The sequence below is a fragment of the Lithobates pipiens genome, unplaced genomic scaffold, assembly GCF_037356315.1.
Source record: "Lithobates pipiens isolate NorthernLeopardFrog02 unplaced genomic scaffold, aLitPip1_a1.2 Scaffold_27, whole genome shotgun sequence".
In the NCBI taxonomy this organism is placed as follows: domain Eukaryota; kingdom Metazoa; phylum Chordata; class Amphibia; order Anura; family Ranidae; genus Lithobates; species Lithobates pipiens.
Genome location: NW_027507788.1, coordinates 150,647,865 through 150,665,230, shown reverse-complemented (window position 1 = coordinate 150,665,230; position 17,366 = coordinate 150,647,865).

The window sequence follows — 17,366 nt, the reverse complement described above, 5'->3', positions numbered from 1 at the left end:
GGCAAGTGAGTGTACAGGCTTTGTTACAGCCCTGGCAATTGGCAGAAGGAAAGTACTGCATTGCATTGTGGTATACTGTATATAAGGCCAGAGTACATGTCCTTAGAGATAGTTGAGCCAGAGAACAGAGCCTAGGAGGGAGAGTGGTGGCTGCCCTCTCTTCTGCGGAGGCAATGCAGCCTTGGGTGGTCAACCCAGGGGCCTAGAGAGCCAGAGAGAAGCTGAACCCAGAGGTCCTGTAAATAACAATGCAGACATGCTGAATTTTTATTTTTTAGCACCAAAGATTTTGGGTGGCTTGCCTTTAAATGCACATCAGCTTTAATGGCATCCCAGTCTTAGTCCGTAGGGTTCAATATTGAGTAGGCCCACCCTTTGCAGCTACAACAGCTTCAACTCTTCTGGGAAGGCAGTCCACAAGGTTTAGGAGTGTGTCTATGGGAATGTTTTACCATTCTTTCAGAAGCGCATTTGTGAGGTCAGGCACTGATGTGGACAAGAAGGCCTGGTTCGTAGTCCCCATGCTAATTCATCCCAAAGGTGAGGTCAGAAATCTGTGCAGGCCAGTCAAGTTCACCCAACCCAAACTCGCTCATCCATGTCATTATGCTTCTAAAAAACACCAAAAGCTCCTAAACTCAAGTTTAGGACCTTAGAGTTCTTTTCTCCTGTGACTGGACAGTGAAAAAAAAGCAGCAGACTGATGCACTCAGCTCTCGGTCACTCTGCTCACTCCCTCTATCAGCGGGGGCTGCAGTAGGCTGGTGCCAGTTCAAATTCAAGTACAGCTTGTATATATAAAAAAAATACATTCAGTTATATATTTATGAATTCAGGGCTACATTATTTTGTGTCCTTTATAGCTGCATGGAGGTACTCCAGGCAAACAATTAAATGTACAGTTAACATGCATGTATGGGAGCTGTTTTTACTATTGTAAATCTTTAACGACAAGTTATTTTTGGCATGACTTTTATTTATTTTTTAATGCTTTTTCTTCCATTGTTGTGCATTCATTCTTTATCGTGAAGAGTACTTAAAGGATAAGTTCATTTTTGGGAACATGTTACATGTTCCACCCGATCAGCAGAACATGTAACACGTTCTGCTGATCACTGGTGCATTGCTTTACAGACTCCAAAAAAAAAATAAAAAATACTACGTTTTCTTACCTGCAAATGTTCATTTTTTTCATTTATTTTTTCTACAGTGAATTTATCCTTTAACTGGAGTGCGTCATTTGCCTCCTTCTGTTGTGTTGTAAGGTGCCCCTCTTTTTCATTTCATAAAGTTGTGAGCTATGGGTTCGAGAAAATGCATCTGTCCTTCAAGATCCAATCAGCTATATATAAGTGTGTGTGGCAGGTGCATTTTCTCGAGTCTTCTACTTTTATAGTGGAATATATTTCACTGGGACTTCATTGATTATTTTATTGAAGTGAGGCAATTCACCGGAGTCTTTTCATAATATCTAGGTTATATTTTCTGCCTCTTCCTCTGCTGTCTGAAGTGCAGACTGAGTTTAATGTGTGGCCATCTAGACAGGAGGCTGGCTGACGGCCAAGATGGAGTAACTTTAGAATAAAAGCCACCAGGCTTAGGTTAAGGCTCCTGCTTGCACAATGTATGGCTATGCATTTAAACATTGATACTAGGCTGAGATGACCACCTGTCTATAAGTGCCGTATCTGTTATCTGAATGGGCCTACAGGGAATCCAGCAAGGCGCTTGGCAAGCACCCAATGCTGCAAATTTCCCTTCCTCCGCTGATCAGTTTGATTCATGAAAACGGATATCTGAGTCTCATCACTACCCGGTCTGATGAGGATTAATTAGGATCTGCAGTAAAGAATAGAAACAAAACCGCAGGTATGCTTGTCATTGATATGAATGCCAAAATTACAATGATGGAATCCAAAACGCAGAACAATGCCACTATTTCTTTCCTCTTTGTTTAATATGTGATGTTCATAAACACACAGATTAATGTCACGGTAATTGAAAAGCAATCCACAATACATTCTGAGCCTCTCGTCCTATATTACGACCCGAGGCAGACATCTCTAGAATGAATCAGGGGCTTCTGTTTAAGACTCTTTCACACAGCAGCTGGGGACATTACAGACAGAGGGAAAGCGAGAGAGTGGAGCCTTAGTATCCTGCAGTTTATTTATTTCTTCAGGGTATTTATACAAGACAAATCTCTGAGCACAAGTGTTGATATCTGTTAAGCATGAGATGGATTAGGAAGAGGTTGGCTAAGACACAAGTATTAAAACGTCCATCTTTCTTCATGCTGGGTCATGGAAAAATGAAAGTACATTTAGCTCTTGTATTGGAATGTAAGAAATGGCGCTGGTGACCTGCGCTAACCTAATGCCAGCGCCGCGTGAAGGTTTCTACACAAATGTTCATTTATTTATAGATATAGGGTATATACTATATATTTCAAATAGAAGCCTAACTCCAGTTTTTTTAATTATTTTTAGTTTGGAACAGAATAGGGAAGAGTTACAATTTGTGTCAGAATTGTATCTGTCTGTGACCCCTTTGGAGATATTCAATTCCTGTCCCTGTGACACCTGTACAAGAAATTATGGAAGTTGTCATCAGGAATGAAAGTCACGGGTAGCAGCAAAAACATTGTCAGCAGTTCCTATCCTACCTATCCTACAGCTTCCTATCCTACCTTCACAAATTATATTGCTGGAGCATTGGACACACTGATAGGTGATTTGTTAGTTAGGTGTAAAGTTACTTACAGGCAGCTCTTTGTCAGCCAGGGTATCCCTAGGGGCCCCTGTAGTGATACAAATAATATATGAAAGGTTGAGAGTGCCACAGCTAAAGTTAATGTACACTATATTACCAAAAGCATTGGGAGGCCTGCCTTTACATGCACATGAACTTTAATGGCATCTCAGTCTTAGTCCGTAGGGTTCAATATTGAGTAGGGTGACCCTTTGCAGCTATAACAGCTTCAACTCTTCTGGGAAGGCTGTCCACAAGATTTAGGAGGGTGTGTATGGGAATGTTTGACCATTCTACCAGAAGAGATTTGTGAGGACAGGCACTGATGTTGGGGAAGAAGGCCTGGCTCGCAGTCTCTGCTCTATTTCATCCCAAAGGTGTTCTATTTGGTGGAGGTGAGGACCCTGTGAAGGTCATTCAAGTTCCTTCACCCCAAACTCGCTCATCCATGTCTTTATGGACCTTGTTTTGTGCACCAGTGTGCAGTCATGATGGAACAGGAAGTGGCCATCCCCAAACTGTTTCCACAAAGTTGGGAGCATGAAATTGTCCAAAATATCTTGGTATGCTGATGCCTTAAGAGTTCCCTTCACTGGAACTAAGGGGCCAAACCCAACTCCTGAAAAACAACCTCACACCATAAGCCCACCTCCACCAAATGATTTAGACCAGTGCACAAAGCAAGGTCCACCCTCGACCTGTATATGACAACCATGTATGAGACATTCAACGCAAGTTTATCCGAAATAAACCGCCACAAAACTTCTTCTACTGCTCTGTAAAGTAAACGGAAGTGATGCAGCCATCCTGTGAACCTGGAAATGATGTGCATCAGCTGTAACCCTGAATGCGATGCAGGATCAGACCTCCTACAAATACAGGCAAGCCTCCAGCCAGCCTTCTTACATGTGTGTAAAGCAGAGCCGGGACAAGGGATGGGCAGGAGGGGCGGCTGCCCCTGGTGCAATGGTTTTTTGCAGGGGTAGGGGGCACCCTGACCCTAACCCTAAGGGAAAGGGGGCGCAGTTTGGCATCTTTGCCCTGGGCGCTGGATAACCTTGTCCCAGCACTGGTGTAAAGGCAGGTGTCCCAATATTTTTGGTAATATAGTGTATCTTGACAAGAGGCCATAGGATATAGCCAACATATTTCAGGAGTTCACAAGTCTCCACTTCATCAGGGTTGGGGTCCTGGCAGCACTTTGGATATACTGAACAGCAAGAAGTCTACATTGAAGATTAGGGAGAACACAGGTTGACAGTCTGACAGACACACTACTTCCTGTCCTGACAACATCAGAGGGGTAAAACGACTTAACAGGGACAGAGCAAAGAGGCCCTAAAGGCTAGGAGCACAAGAGTAATTTTTATTATCACAGGTGCGCAATTGATTAGTTGCTAGTAGTAGCGATTCAGCACTACTCTTCTGGAGCAAATTTGCTCTCAATGGAGTGGGACACATATAACGATTAGTTGCTCACGTTTACATTATATACTAAATGTGTGCAATTATTCACAACTATAAGCTACTTGTGTGCTGCACGCCATAAAGAGTCATTTGATTCATGAATGAGTAGCAACTGATCACTATTACTAGAGATTTACCTTTAGCGACAAGTTACCCATGTGCTCCTAGCCTTGCTCTTTCCCACATTTTCCAAATAAAATGTTTTAGCTGGAGGTGAACGTTAATGCTCAATTCCACTTTTTATCTAAACCCACTTTTAAATCCATTGCCTGAGAATTAAGCCTGCTTGGAGGTTGCATGTTCTCCCTGTGTCTGTGCAGGTTTCCTCTGGGTCCTCCGGTTTCCTCCCACACTCCAAAGACACGCTGGCAGGTAAATTGGATCCTGTCTAAATTGGCCCAAGTATGTGTATGCATGATTGCGAGTTAGGAACATTAGACTGTAAGCTCCTTGAGGACACAGACTGATGTAAATATGCAATATACAGTAAATGTGTAGCGCTGTGTAAATTGACGCCACTATATAAGTACCTGTAATAAATAAAATAAATACATAATGTAAAAAAGCAGCTCCCACTGAAATGCTATTGTGACAGTGCTCTTCCAGGTTGGCAGACATCCAGCATCATTCAACCAACTCCCTGTGAACACAGAGTGTTATGGATACATCCCCCTGGAGGGCATCACCAGGGTACCCTGCACTTACAGTACAATGATGTAGAGAACTGCACTGATTTTGCTGCTATGACTGCAGTTTATATGTCAGCCTTTGCTTTATAAAGTAATTCTGATAATGTTTATAGGGCAATTATAAATACAAGTCAGTTGTATGCACTATCTTCCATTAAAGTACAGTATACAATAAATATAATCTGTACCTAGACTTGAGTTCAGGCAAATACATTGTTACATAGTTACTTAATAGGTGAGGTTGAAAAAAGACACAAGTCCATCAAGTCCAACCTATGTGTGTGATTATATGTCAGTATTACATTATATAACCCTATATGTTGCGGTCGTTCAGGAGCTTATCTAATAGCATTTTGAAACTAATGCCGCGTACCAACGATCAAACAATCCGGTGGAAAAGTCAGGCAAACTCAAGTCCGCCAAACAATCCCCCCGTGTGTAGCCTCCGGCATACTTTTTTGACCCGACAGTACGGCGGACTTAGAATTTCGGTTTGCACAACAATCTGGCCGCCGTACTCGCATTTCGGCGGACAATCCGGCCGTGTGTATGCCAGTCCGCCGTACTTTTGAAATGAGCGGACTTTTCCCGCCCGGAGAAAAGTCCGCTCATTTCGAGCGGGTCTCCAGGTATACGGGGCCCGCGAAGGAGACGTCGCTGGCCCCGCCGCCTGGTATGCACTTAAAGGGGAACCCCAACGCCAAAAAAAATCGGCGTGGGGTCCCCCCCAAGTCCACAACAGACCCTTGTCAGAGCACGCTACCCGGCCGGCCAGGAAAGGGGGGCGAGCGAGCGCCCCCCCCTCCTTAGCCGTACCAGGCCGCGTGCCCTCAACATGGGGGGTGCCTTGGGGAAGGGGGGGCGCGCGGCCCCCCCAACCCAAAGCACCTTGTCCCCATGTTGATGAGGACAAGGGCCTCTTCCCGACAACCCTGGCCGTTGGTTGTCGGGGTCGGCGGGCGGGGGGCTTATCGGAATCCGGGAGCCCTCTTTAATAAGGGGGCCCCCGGATACCGGCCCCCCACCCTATGTGAATGAGTATGGAGTACAATGTACCCCTACCCATTCACCTGTAAAATAAAAGTACAAAAAAAAACACAACACACGAGATAAAATACTTTATTGCACAGCTCCGGGGGTCTTCCGTCTTCGGGAGTCTTCTCGCCGGACTCCTCCGCTATCTTCTTGTAGCTCTTTTGCTAGCGGAGGAGTCCGGCTTTCTTCCTCGCCGCCGGCCTCTTCTCCCGACTTCGGGGGTCTTGTCCCCCTCTTCAGTTCTTCTGCCGGGCCACCGTGCCTTCTTATAGCTCTTTTACAGGCGGTGGCCCGGTCTTCTGTCGCCGCTGCCGCCTTCCGTTCTTCTTCTTCTTCTTCTCCTTCTTCTCCTGGAGATGTTGACTCGACGCTCTCTCCGGCCACAATGCCAGGGACGCGCTGCGCGGCCACTTATATAGGGACAAGGGGCGGTGTCACATGGCTTTATGTCACATGGGTTGGTCACATGGGTTGATGTCACATGGGGACTGTGACATCATAAGGGGCGGGGTCACCATGTGACACCAACCCATGTGACATAAAGCCATGTGACACCGCCCCTTGTCCCTATATAAGTGGCCGCGCAGCGCGTCCCTGGCATTGTGGCCGGAGAGAGCGTCGAGTCAACATCTCCAGGAGAAGAAGGAGAAGAAGAAGAACGGAAGGCGGCAGCGGCGACAGAAGACCGGGCCACCGCCTGTAAAAGAGCTATAAGAAGGCGCGGTGGCCCGGCAGAAGAACCGAAGAGGGGGACAAGACCCCCGAAGTCGGGAGAAGAGGCCGGCGGCGAGGAAGAAAGCCGGACTCCTCCGCTAGCAAAAGAGCTACAAGAAGATAGCGGAGGAGTCCGGCGAGAAGACCCCCGAAGACGGAAGACCCCCGGAGCTGTGCAATAAAGTATTTTATCTCGTGTGTTGTGTTTTTTTTTGTACTTTTATTTTACAGGTGAATGGGTAGGGGTACATTGTACTCCATACTCATTCACATAGGGTGGGGGGCCGGTATCCGGGGGCCCCCTTATTAAAGGGGGCTCCCGGATTCCGATAAGCCCCCCGCCCGCAGACCCCGACAACCAACGGCCAGGGTTGTCGGGAAGAGGCCCTTGTCCTCATCAACATGGGGACAAGGTGCTTTGGGGTGGGGGGGCCGCACCGCCCCCCCTTCCCCAAGGCACCCCCCATGTTGAGGGCACGCGGCCTGGTACGGCTAAGGAGGGGGGGCGCTCGCTCGCCCCCCTTTCCTGGCCGGCCGGGTAGCGTGCTCAGACAAGGGTCTGTTGTGGACTTGGGGGGGACCCCACGCCGATTTTTTTCGGCGTTGGGGTTCCCCTTTAAGTCCATACCAGGCGGCGGGGCCAGCGACGTCTCCTTCGCGGGCCTCGCCTACCTGGAGACGCACTCGAAATGAGCGGACTTTCCTCCGCGTGTGTGGGCGAGTCCGTTCATTTCGAAAGTACGGCGGACTTAGTACGGCAGACTTAGTTGCCGTATTAGTCCGCTGAAAAAGTGCCATGTGTGGGCAAGTAGCCCGTTCGAAAATTCCGACGGACAGTTTGGCGGACGTCCGCCAGACTAAGTACGTCGGACAGACGGCTACGTGTGTACGCGGCTTAATGATGCCTCCGTCATATCCTTGACGCTCTTACAGTAAAGAACCCTCTACGTAGTTTAAAGTGGAAGTAAACTCTCCTATCGTTTTCAGCCAAGGAAGCTGCCATATTTGCCTCTGTTTAATCTTCAACTGCTATAGTGCTGCACATGTGATTCGTTATGACACCAGCCATTGGATGGTTTGATAGTTTGGCTGAGAGCACAGCCAATGTGCAGTTAGCATTCCCGGCATGCCTTTTTTTTAACTGTTTAAATTCATGGGTTTACCTCCACTTTAAGGTTAAACCTCTTTTCTTCTTTTAATAAGTGGCCACGTGTTTTGTTAAACCCTCTTCCACAAAAAAAATTGTATCCCTATTGTGGGGTCACCAGTATGGTATTTGTAATCATATCCCTTTTCAAGCGTCTCTTAGTTCGCAACCTTTCTTCATAACTAATGTCCTCCAGGCCCTTCTTTGTACTCGCTCCATTTCCAGTACATCCTTCGTGGGGACTGGTGCCCAGAACTGGACAGCATACTCTAGGTGCAGCCGGACCAGAGTCTTGTAGAGGGGGAAAAATTATTGTTTTCTCTCTGGAGTTAATCCCTTTTTTAATGCATGCCAATATTCTGTTTGCTTTGTTAGCAGCAGCTTGGCATTGCATGCCATTGCTGAGCCTATCATCTACTAAGACCCCCAGGTCCTTTTCCATCCTAGATTCCCCCAGAGGTTCTCCCCCAGTGTATAGATTGCATTCATATTTTTGCCACCCAAATGCATTATTTTACATTTTTCTACATTAAACCTCATTTGCCATGTAGTTGCCCACCCCATTAATTTGTTCAGATCTTCTTACAAGGTTTCCACATCCTGCAGTGAAGTTATTGCCCTGCTTACCTTAGTATCGTCCACAAATACATAGATTGAATTGTTTACCCCATCCTCCAGGTTATTTAGGAACACACTAAATAGGATTGGTCCCAGCACAGAACTCTGGGGGACCCCACTACCCACCCCTGACCATTCCGAGTACTCCCCATTTATCACCACCCTCTGAACTCGTCCTTGTAGCCAGTTTATAATCCATGTACTCACCCTATGGTCCATATCAACGGACCATATTTTGTACAGTAAATATTTATGGGGAACTGTGTCCAATGCTTTTGCAAAATCCAGATACACCACGTCTATGGGCCTTCTATCTAGATGGCAACTCGCCTCCTCATAGAACGTTACTAGATTGGTATCCTTATTCTTGTAGAAAAACACCTGCCTTTATTCTTTTGTATTGATTTACTAAAACTGGAGAGTGCAAAATCTGGTGCAGCTCTGCAAAGAAACCAATTAGCTTTCAGATTTTTTCAAAACGTATTTGAACAAGCTGAAGTTAGAAGCAGATTGGCTACCATGCCCAGTTGCACCAGATGTTTCACTCTCCAGTTTTAGTATATCTCACCCTTTGTCCCTAGTAAATTTTGGCCTTCTATAAAACTGTCTGTATCTTTGCAGTATCTTCATTTTTGTAGTAAAGCCCCATCCTGTGTTCTTTGTCCCTAGTAGCAAATGTGGAACTAGCTTTTCTTTTTAAACTACTCCTACTGCTGCTAAATTTTAAGCCGCTGCACCATCTGAGGTCTCTTAACCTCCCTGGCGGTACGATTATTTTGGATTTTAGGTGCTAAAAGCGGTACCATTATTTTGCATGAAAATTTGGCGTTTTATATTGTAGTCCTTTAATTCTTAGGAATAACTCTCTTAAATCTGTCCAAACCAGAGTCTAGCAGACATCCCGGGTATGATAAAGTTTGAAAAATGAAATCATAAATTATAATATAATAAATAACTATAAATAATTGTACCAAATAATAATATAACAATAATAAAAATTATTCAATAATGTAATCAAATCAAAAACACAGAAATTTGCTCAGTTGCAGAATTGTCTCTGTCATTACTTTTCAGTATTTGATGACGGATCTCCCCACAAATCGCTATCGCTCAATTCTGTGAGTGATTCTAATTTATTATCGCTGTTTTCTAGCTTGTCTAAAACCATTTTTGATGTAAAGTGACAGTTTGGTTGCTATGGACAATCTCCAGTTTCCAGGCAGAAAGAACAGTTTTTATTATATAAAACTGCATGCAGGACACTGGGCAGACCACTAGGGACAAAGGGGATGTGAAATATTTACATACAGCAATGTAATCTGTAAGATTACATTATACTGTATGTAATGTGTGTGTTTCCCTTTTTGAATTTGGCGCCGATCTCCGTCCCCGTGCGTCGCAACGCTCGCAGGGAACGGAGATCAGCTCCGTGATAGATCGAGCGAGACACGGCTCGCTCGTACAGCGGGGAGACAACGCTGGATCCGAGGGAGAAGGTAAGTAAACATCCTCCTGGATCCAGCGATGCAGTCCCGAGTCTGGCTCGGGGATACCGCTTTTGGTATAAAAATTCCACCCCGAGCCAGACTCGGGAATACCGTCAGGGGGGTTAATTCTTCTAGTATAACACCTACCTGTACAATTTTTCTCTAGTATGTTTTAGGCAATTCTCCCCTAGTAAAGTAATGTCCTGCTGCTGACCAATTTTATACAGCTTTATGATCTGCAAACTCCTAAAGGGATAGTTCCACTTTGCAAAAAAAAAGGGCATCAATTCCCGTATAATCAGTGGGAGACCACCAATATCCAAGTGGCTTCTGCGGGAGTAGTGCTACATCCCCAAACACGCAACATCATGGGCCTGGTGCTGAGGATTTTGGTGGAGCTTTTTGTAAAACAAATAAATGAATAAATAAAAATGCAAACCATTTTTTGTTATAACAAATTCAATTAAATCGAGAGAGGGAGGATGAGAGAGAGAGAAAGGGGATGAGAGAGGGGTAAGGGAGGGAGGATAAGAGAGAGCGAAGGGGGATGAGAGAGAGAAAGAGAGAGGATGCGCATGAGTATGTGTGGGAGTGACACCAAGACAAGTGACCGAAGGCACGGAACCCGGTAGGAAGATTGGGTGAAGATGGAAGCAACCGGGACCCACCGCAATGATCACAGCGCATCGCTGGAGGGCTCAGTCTGCTGGATAAGTGTACCCTAATGTGCTAATATGCTGTGCATACTTGTACATTATGGTATAACCTACCTCAGGGCCTCTAAAAAGTTGTAATGTTAGCAAAGTTTACTACTATAATACTTTAATATCACAGGATCCCAGGAACTTCTCATGGGGTCCTTTACTGATCTGGTGGGCCTTGGGCAGTGCCCAAGTGCATAGTTGCCAACATTTCAAAAATATTTTCGGGGATGCTTTTTTTTACCAGTGGTATATTTAGAGTAGCTGACATCCCCTATGTTCCTCTATACATCACAATAGTAATCACAAAATTAAATGAGTACTAATACTCTGAGACGACTGAGAAGATTTTCTTTAGGTGTATTAACCAAAATGTGCCCATTCTAGAGCTTGTAACATTGAGGATATTCAATATAATTTTAAAGAACTGTTTTTACGGATGTTATAAAAGTGGGAAGTATGTGCAGGTGAGGGAGAGGAATGTGTAGGGTATAACAGTGGGCACCATGTACAGAAGAGGAGTGTGGAGGGTATGCCAGTGGGCAGTATGTACAAAAGAGGAGTGTGGAGGGTATGATGGGGGCAGTATGTACAGGAGAGGAGCATGGAAGGTATTATGGGGGGCAGTATGTACAGGAGAGGAGTGTGGAGAGAAAGACATTTGGCAGTATGTACAGGAGAGGAGTGTGGAGGGTATGACAGTGGGCAGTATGTACAGGAGAGCAGTGTGGAGGGTATGATACTGAGCAGTATGTACAGGAGAGGAGTGTGGAGGATATGACAGTGGGCAGTATGTACAGGAGAGGAGTGTGGAAGGTATGACAGCAGGAAATCTTGACAGGAGAGGAGTGTGGATAGTATAACTGTGTATAGTATGCACAGGAGAGGAATGTGAAGTGTATGACAGTGGGCACTATGTACAGGAGAGAAGTGTATGATAGTGAGAAGTATGTTCAGGAGAGGAGTGTGGAGGGTATGATAGTGGGCAGTATGTAAAGGAGAGGAGTGTGGAGGGAATAACAGTGAGCAGTATGTACAGGAGAGAAGTGTGGAGGGTATCACAGTGGGCACTATGTACAGGAGAGAAGTGTGTGACAGTGGGCAGTATGTATAGGAGAGGGTTATGGGGGATATGACAGCGGGCAGTATGTACAGGAGAGAAGCGTATGATAGCGGGCACTATGTATAGGAGAGTGGTACGGAGGGTAGGAAAGAGGGCAGTATGTACAGGAGAGGAGTGTGGAGGCTAAGACAGTGAGCAGTATGTACAGGAGAGGAGTGTGTGACAGTGGGCAGTATGAACAGGAGAGGATTGTTGGGGGTATGACAGCAGGCACTATGTACAGGAGAAAAGTGTGTAGCTCCAGCTCCTGAAGAGCATGCGCTATGTGTTTTTTCTATTTAAAATTCCTAAAGCCACAGTTTAGTTTTGGGCTTAATTATACCAAATTATGGTTTCAGTACCAGTCTAGCTGGATTGCACTGGGCTCTGCTTGACCACAGGTCTCTCTGTCACTTCTGGCAAGTGTGAGAACACAGTTTAGCTAGGTGCATTAAATGCCATTTCTTTCTCGGAACCAGCCCAGTGGGAGCGTCATCCTGCTGTGCACTCTGGTAGAGGGTACTTAAGGTATTGACATCACGTGCTTCTGGCTTCTGGGTTCCGGTCCAGAAGATCTTTCTGTCTGGTCCTGGTCCTCCTGACCAGCCCCCGCGTCCCTCATGGCCTGGGGTGTGAATCCATCCAATTCCGAGTCTCGGGGCTGGAACTGGAAGGAGGAGGTCCGGAGCCGTCTCATCTGTGGAGAGGCCCAGCAACTGAGGAAGCAACCAGGGGAGGACTCTTCGGGAGAGGGCCACGCATAAGGCTGGCTTCTCAGAAAGAGCCTGGAGGCTTAGTTGAAAGACACCAAGTGAATCTACACTCATACAGTATCGCCGGACCGGCTGCAAGATACTGGTACCGTATGAGGGCTCTCTAAATTTGTCTATATCCTTCAGTTACTACAAGTGTTCAGGTACTACAAGTGTTCTACAACAAGGCTGTGGCAGAGACTTTATTTACCAGTGTTCTACAACAAGTCTGTGGCAGAGACTTTGTTCAACCGTCCTACGTGCAAGTCTGTGGCAGAGGCTTTTCTTTATTCGAACACTCTATCGGCTGCTAGGCCTAGTGAGAGGAGGTCTATCCGGTAGCTGTGAGAATCCAGTTGTGAGGGGCAATTCTCTGGATTTCTATAGCGAGAGACTTCCTATCTTGAGCAGTTCCAAGAGCACCTGAGCTTTCTACCTAAACCCTCTATCCTTTATTAAGAGACTGTGTTTTGTCTACCCTTTTTTGCAAATAAAAATCCCAAAAGCGGATCCAGTGTCAGTTTCTGCAATTTTTTGGGCCATCTACCTCGGGAAACCCCTAGACGCATACAAGGTCAAGAAGATAACAGTAAGCCCAACAAAACCAGCCGCTCCTTCAGGGTCAGTGCTACAAGTGTATGGCAGTGGGTAGCATGCACAGGAGAAGAATGTGGAGGGTATGACAGTGGGCACTATGTGCAGGAAAGAAGTATATAACAGCGGACACTATGTATAGGAGAGAAGTGTGGAGTGTATGACAGAGGGCAGTATGTACAGGAAAGGAATTTGGAGGATATGACAGCAGGCACTATGTACAGGTGAGGAGAACAAAGGAATCTGGGAAGGAAAAATTTTAAGGTTTGTGGAAGGATATTTAGGGACTGCGTAATGGTTAAGTGGGACATACATGGATTGAAATTAAGCCAATTAAGCAGAGACCAGTTATAGTTGATCTATGTATGGGCTAGCTGGTTGTACACAAATCAATCTATTAATCAACTTGAGTACATCCAGCCTGTCAGGTTTTTCCCAAAACAATCAGTGCTGCCAGCTATAGTTAGCTACACTGATCATTGTATTGTGTGGGTAGGGAAGACTCCCCACTGGCAGAACACAATAACACTGTGGGATTGATTTCTCCATGCACAGGTCAGCAGCTGAGAAGATGTGTGGGGACAGGACAGGCTGGGGAGAGAGGTCTGTCAACAGGGGGGGGGTGTGTGGTGGTCATGGAGGGATATCAATCAGCGAGTGGGGAGAGTAACTGGGAGTGATATCTTTTTGAGTAGGCTCTTTCATCTGCAGGTTGGGAAATGGTCACCTGTGATATAAGTTTAAGGGATGGTGGCTAACATGGGAAGTGGCTGGGGGTGACCTGGTTGGTGGTGAGTGTAAAATGGATTATGTGTTTCAATTTTCTTCACGTTTGTGGTAATGCTTACTGCCCTCTGAAAAGTGATCTGTGGTGGGCTGGGAGTCCAACGAGTGGTATAGCAGCAGCTGACAGGCGTTCATGAGGTTCTACTGCCACCTCCTTTTTTTTTTTACAATGGTATTTTTACATTGTTGGACTATGCTGCTACTGCGAGCAAGTTTGGCTTGCAGTTGCAGAGTGGTTCCATTGAAATCAGTAGGCAAGTTTGACAGGCGGTGCTGCCTATCAAAAAGTGTCGCAGCTGTGAAGTAAAGCATCACAGCTACGGCAATCATACAGCCCTGTTCAAAAGTATTTTTAAGATTTGGGTCAGGGACCTGCAGTGGGGTCAGTGGCTGGTGAGGCACTGGCTAGTATCACAGCCAGATACACACAGGTTACAGCAATAATTCTAGCAAGTCTGTAACTCTAAACATGTAACCTGTAAAAAAATGTAAAGCGTCACCTATGGAGATTTAAGTACTGAAGTTTGGCACCATTCCATAAGTGTGCGCAATTGTAAAGCGTGACATGTTAGGTATCATCTTTTATAGTATACAAAAAATCGGGCTAACTTTAGTGTTTCTTTTTATTCATGAAACAGTTTCTATCCAAAAAAAACACGTTTGAAAAATTGCTGCGCAAATACCATGTAACATAAAAAGTTGCAACGACAGCCATTTTATTCCTTAGGATGTCTGTTAAAACAATATATATAATGTTTGAGGGTTCTGAGTAATTTTCCCAGCAAAAAAAATTTAGATTTTTACATGTAGGAGAGAAGTATCAGAATTTGCCTGGGTGGCAAGGGGTTAATTACCATAAGTACGTAATATAAAAATAATTGTTATATATTGATTTTAAAGTAATTTATTATATTGTTAAACACTGTACTCAAGCAGGTGGTGGCTTACTGAAGTTTGAAGTTATAACTTCCAACCAGTAATTTCACAGTAAATAGATACATAATAAATATTATGTTATAAAATGTAGCATAATAATATATGACTTAGCTTGATTAAAACACTAGCTTTTCAGCAGCAGAAGATTCTCATTCTCCCTCTTAACTGTGTGAGAAAAATATGGGCTTTATGGGTAAACCTTATGCTGCGTACACACGATCGCACATTCCGACAACAAAATCTGCGGGATTTTTTCCGACAGATGTTGGCTCAAACTTGTCTTGCATACACACAGTCACACAATGTTGTTGGAAATTCCGAATGTCAAGAACGTGGTGACGTACGACGAGCTGAGCAAATTGAAGTTCAATAGCTAGTGCGGCTCTTCTGCTTGATTCCGAGCATGCGTGGAACCTTGTACGTCGGCATTGTGTACATACGATCGGAATTTCCGACAACGGATTTTGTGTGTCGGAAATTCTGATGGAAAATGTACGATGGAGCCTACACACGGTTGGAATTTCCAAAAAAAAGCTCCCATCGAACATTTTCCATTGGAAAATCCAACCAGGTGTATGCGGCATTATACCCATAAAAAAAAAAAAAATTCCTTCTAATTAAGAGGGATGGGATGAAAGGGAGCATGTGTCTTTTAGAAAAGGAGATCTAGGTAAAATGAGGGGGTGAGGCCTGGGAAGAGGAGCCTGGAGACCTTATTACATTAACAGTCTGAGAGAGAGGAATGTGGAGGTATGTTGCCCAAGGTTCCCAGGTATGTTCAAAGAGAGACTGACAATAATTAATAATACTTGCAATATTTTCATGAATCACAATCCACAATATTTTATGCTTCAACCTTCTAAAGGACACTGAGGGTGTCTTCCATGCTCCAGCTATAATGATCTTAGCACCAGATGCTTCAGTGTACGAGGCCATTAATGTGGGAATTTGTTAAGCATTGCTAGACTGGGCTGTTGGTCAATAGGCAACCCAGTCAACTTGCGGAGCATGGAAAAACACCCTGTTCCAGAAATCCCTAAGCTGAGGACATTTCCACCATAAATGCAACATGGAATCTCTATGCAAGCAGGGACCAAATACCATCTGTTTAAAACTTTAGGACTAGCTTCTATCAGTGAAACATTCAGGACCCCTTTATAGGAAACCTGGAGTCTAGATGACCAGGAATCCAGATCAACCTCTGAATTAAGGTTCCTTTCCCAAGCCAGCATGTTTGGCTGTTTCTGAACTGGGATGATCAGCAACTCGTACTCCATAGAAATACCATCTCCTGTACCCTGGTCATTATTACACCATTGCTCGTAATTAGTCACTGAAGGGGGTTCTTCAGAGGACCAGATAGATAGTAAAAAGTGAGATATTAAAAAAAAAAAAAATTCTCAGAAGACGCCATCTCTAAGCCCTTGTACACACGGTCGGAGAATCTGTCAGAATGAGTCTTATCGGACCGTGTCGTCAGATAATCCAACTGTGTGTGGTATGCATCAGACTGATTCCGTCCGAATCTCCGTCCGACCCAATTTTCCAACATGTTGGAAATATTTCCCGACCAACTGGGCCGGACGGACCTAATCCGATCATGTGTAGAGCATTTTCATCGGACCAAGTGCCATGCATGCTCAGATCAAATTCCTACATCAAAGCTATTGGCTACTAGCCTGAATGTAGTCCCATCGTAACGAAATTACATCATCACGTTCTGAAAGATCGGATTTTTCGCCAACTTGGCCCGACCGTGTGTATGCAACAGTTTCGGACACAATCCGTCTGACTAAATCCGACGGGCAAAATCCGACGGATTTGGTTGCCAAAATCTCCGACCGTGTGTACGTGGGCTAAGACCGAACGACAATAAGATAGATGAAAGGCCCGTGATGTGTCTGTCCACTATTTAAATGCTCTAATATTTATACCAGGAGGAAAATCAGTATTATGAAATATATGTGCCAAAGGGATACATTTAAAAATCAGCAAAGGATTGTGCTTCAAGTGATCCCAAAGAGCCAAAGAATTGGATAACGTAGGTGACTGTATCAGGGGTCTACCATAGTAAGTAATCAATTATATAGATCGATATGGCCTGCCGCTCCAGCTGAACCCAGTCTGGTCTCTTGTGGAGAGAATAAACAATAGACAATTGCATCAATTGTGCTGCCTTGTAATATGCATAGAAATCGGGGACACCCAAACCCCCCTTGGATCTAAGTGTGTACAAAGTGGCACGAGCCAATCTAGGACCCTTGGAACCACAGATAAAGTTAAGCACTTTGGTGTGAAAGCGCAGAATATCCTTCTTGGATACAGCAACCAGCAGGAACGAAACAAATAAAGGGGTTTCGGTAAGAGGGTCATATTGACCGCTTGGATCCTGCCCAACCAATCAGAGAGCAACCATTCTAAACGTCTATAGCAAGAAGGATAATTACCCACGTATAGCGATGCATAAGAGGGATAAAGACTAACTCCCAGATATGGAAGAGCACCTGCATGCCATTGGAAAGGGAAATAATCTCTAAGGCGTGAATACAAAGATATTAAAAGAATACCGCGCTAAGTGAAAAATCAA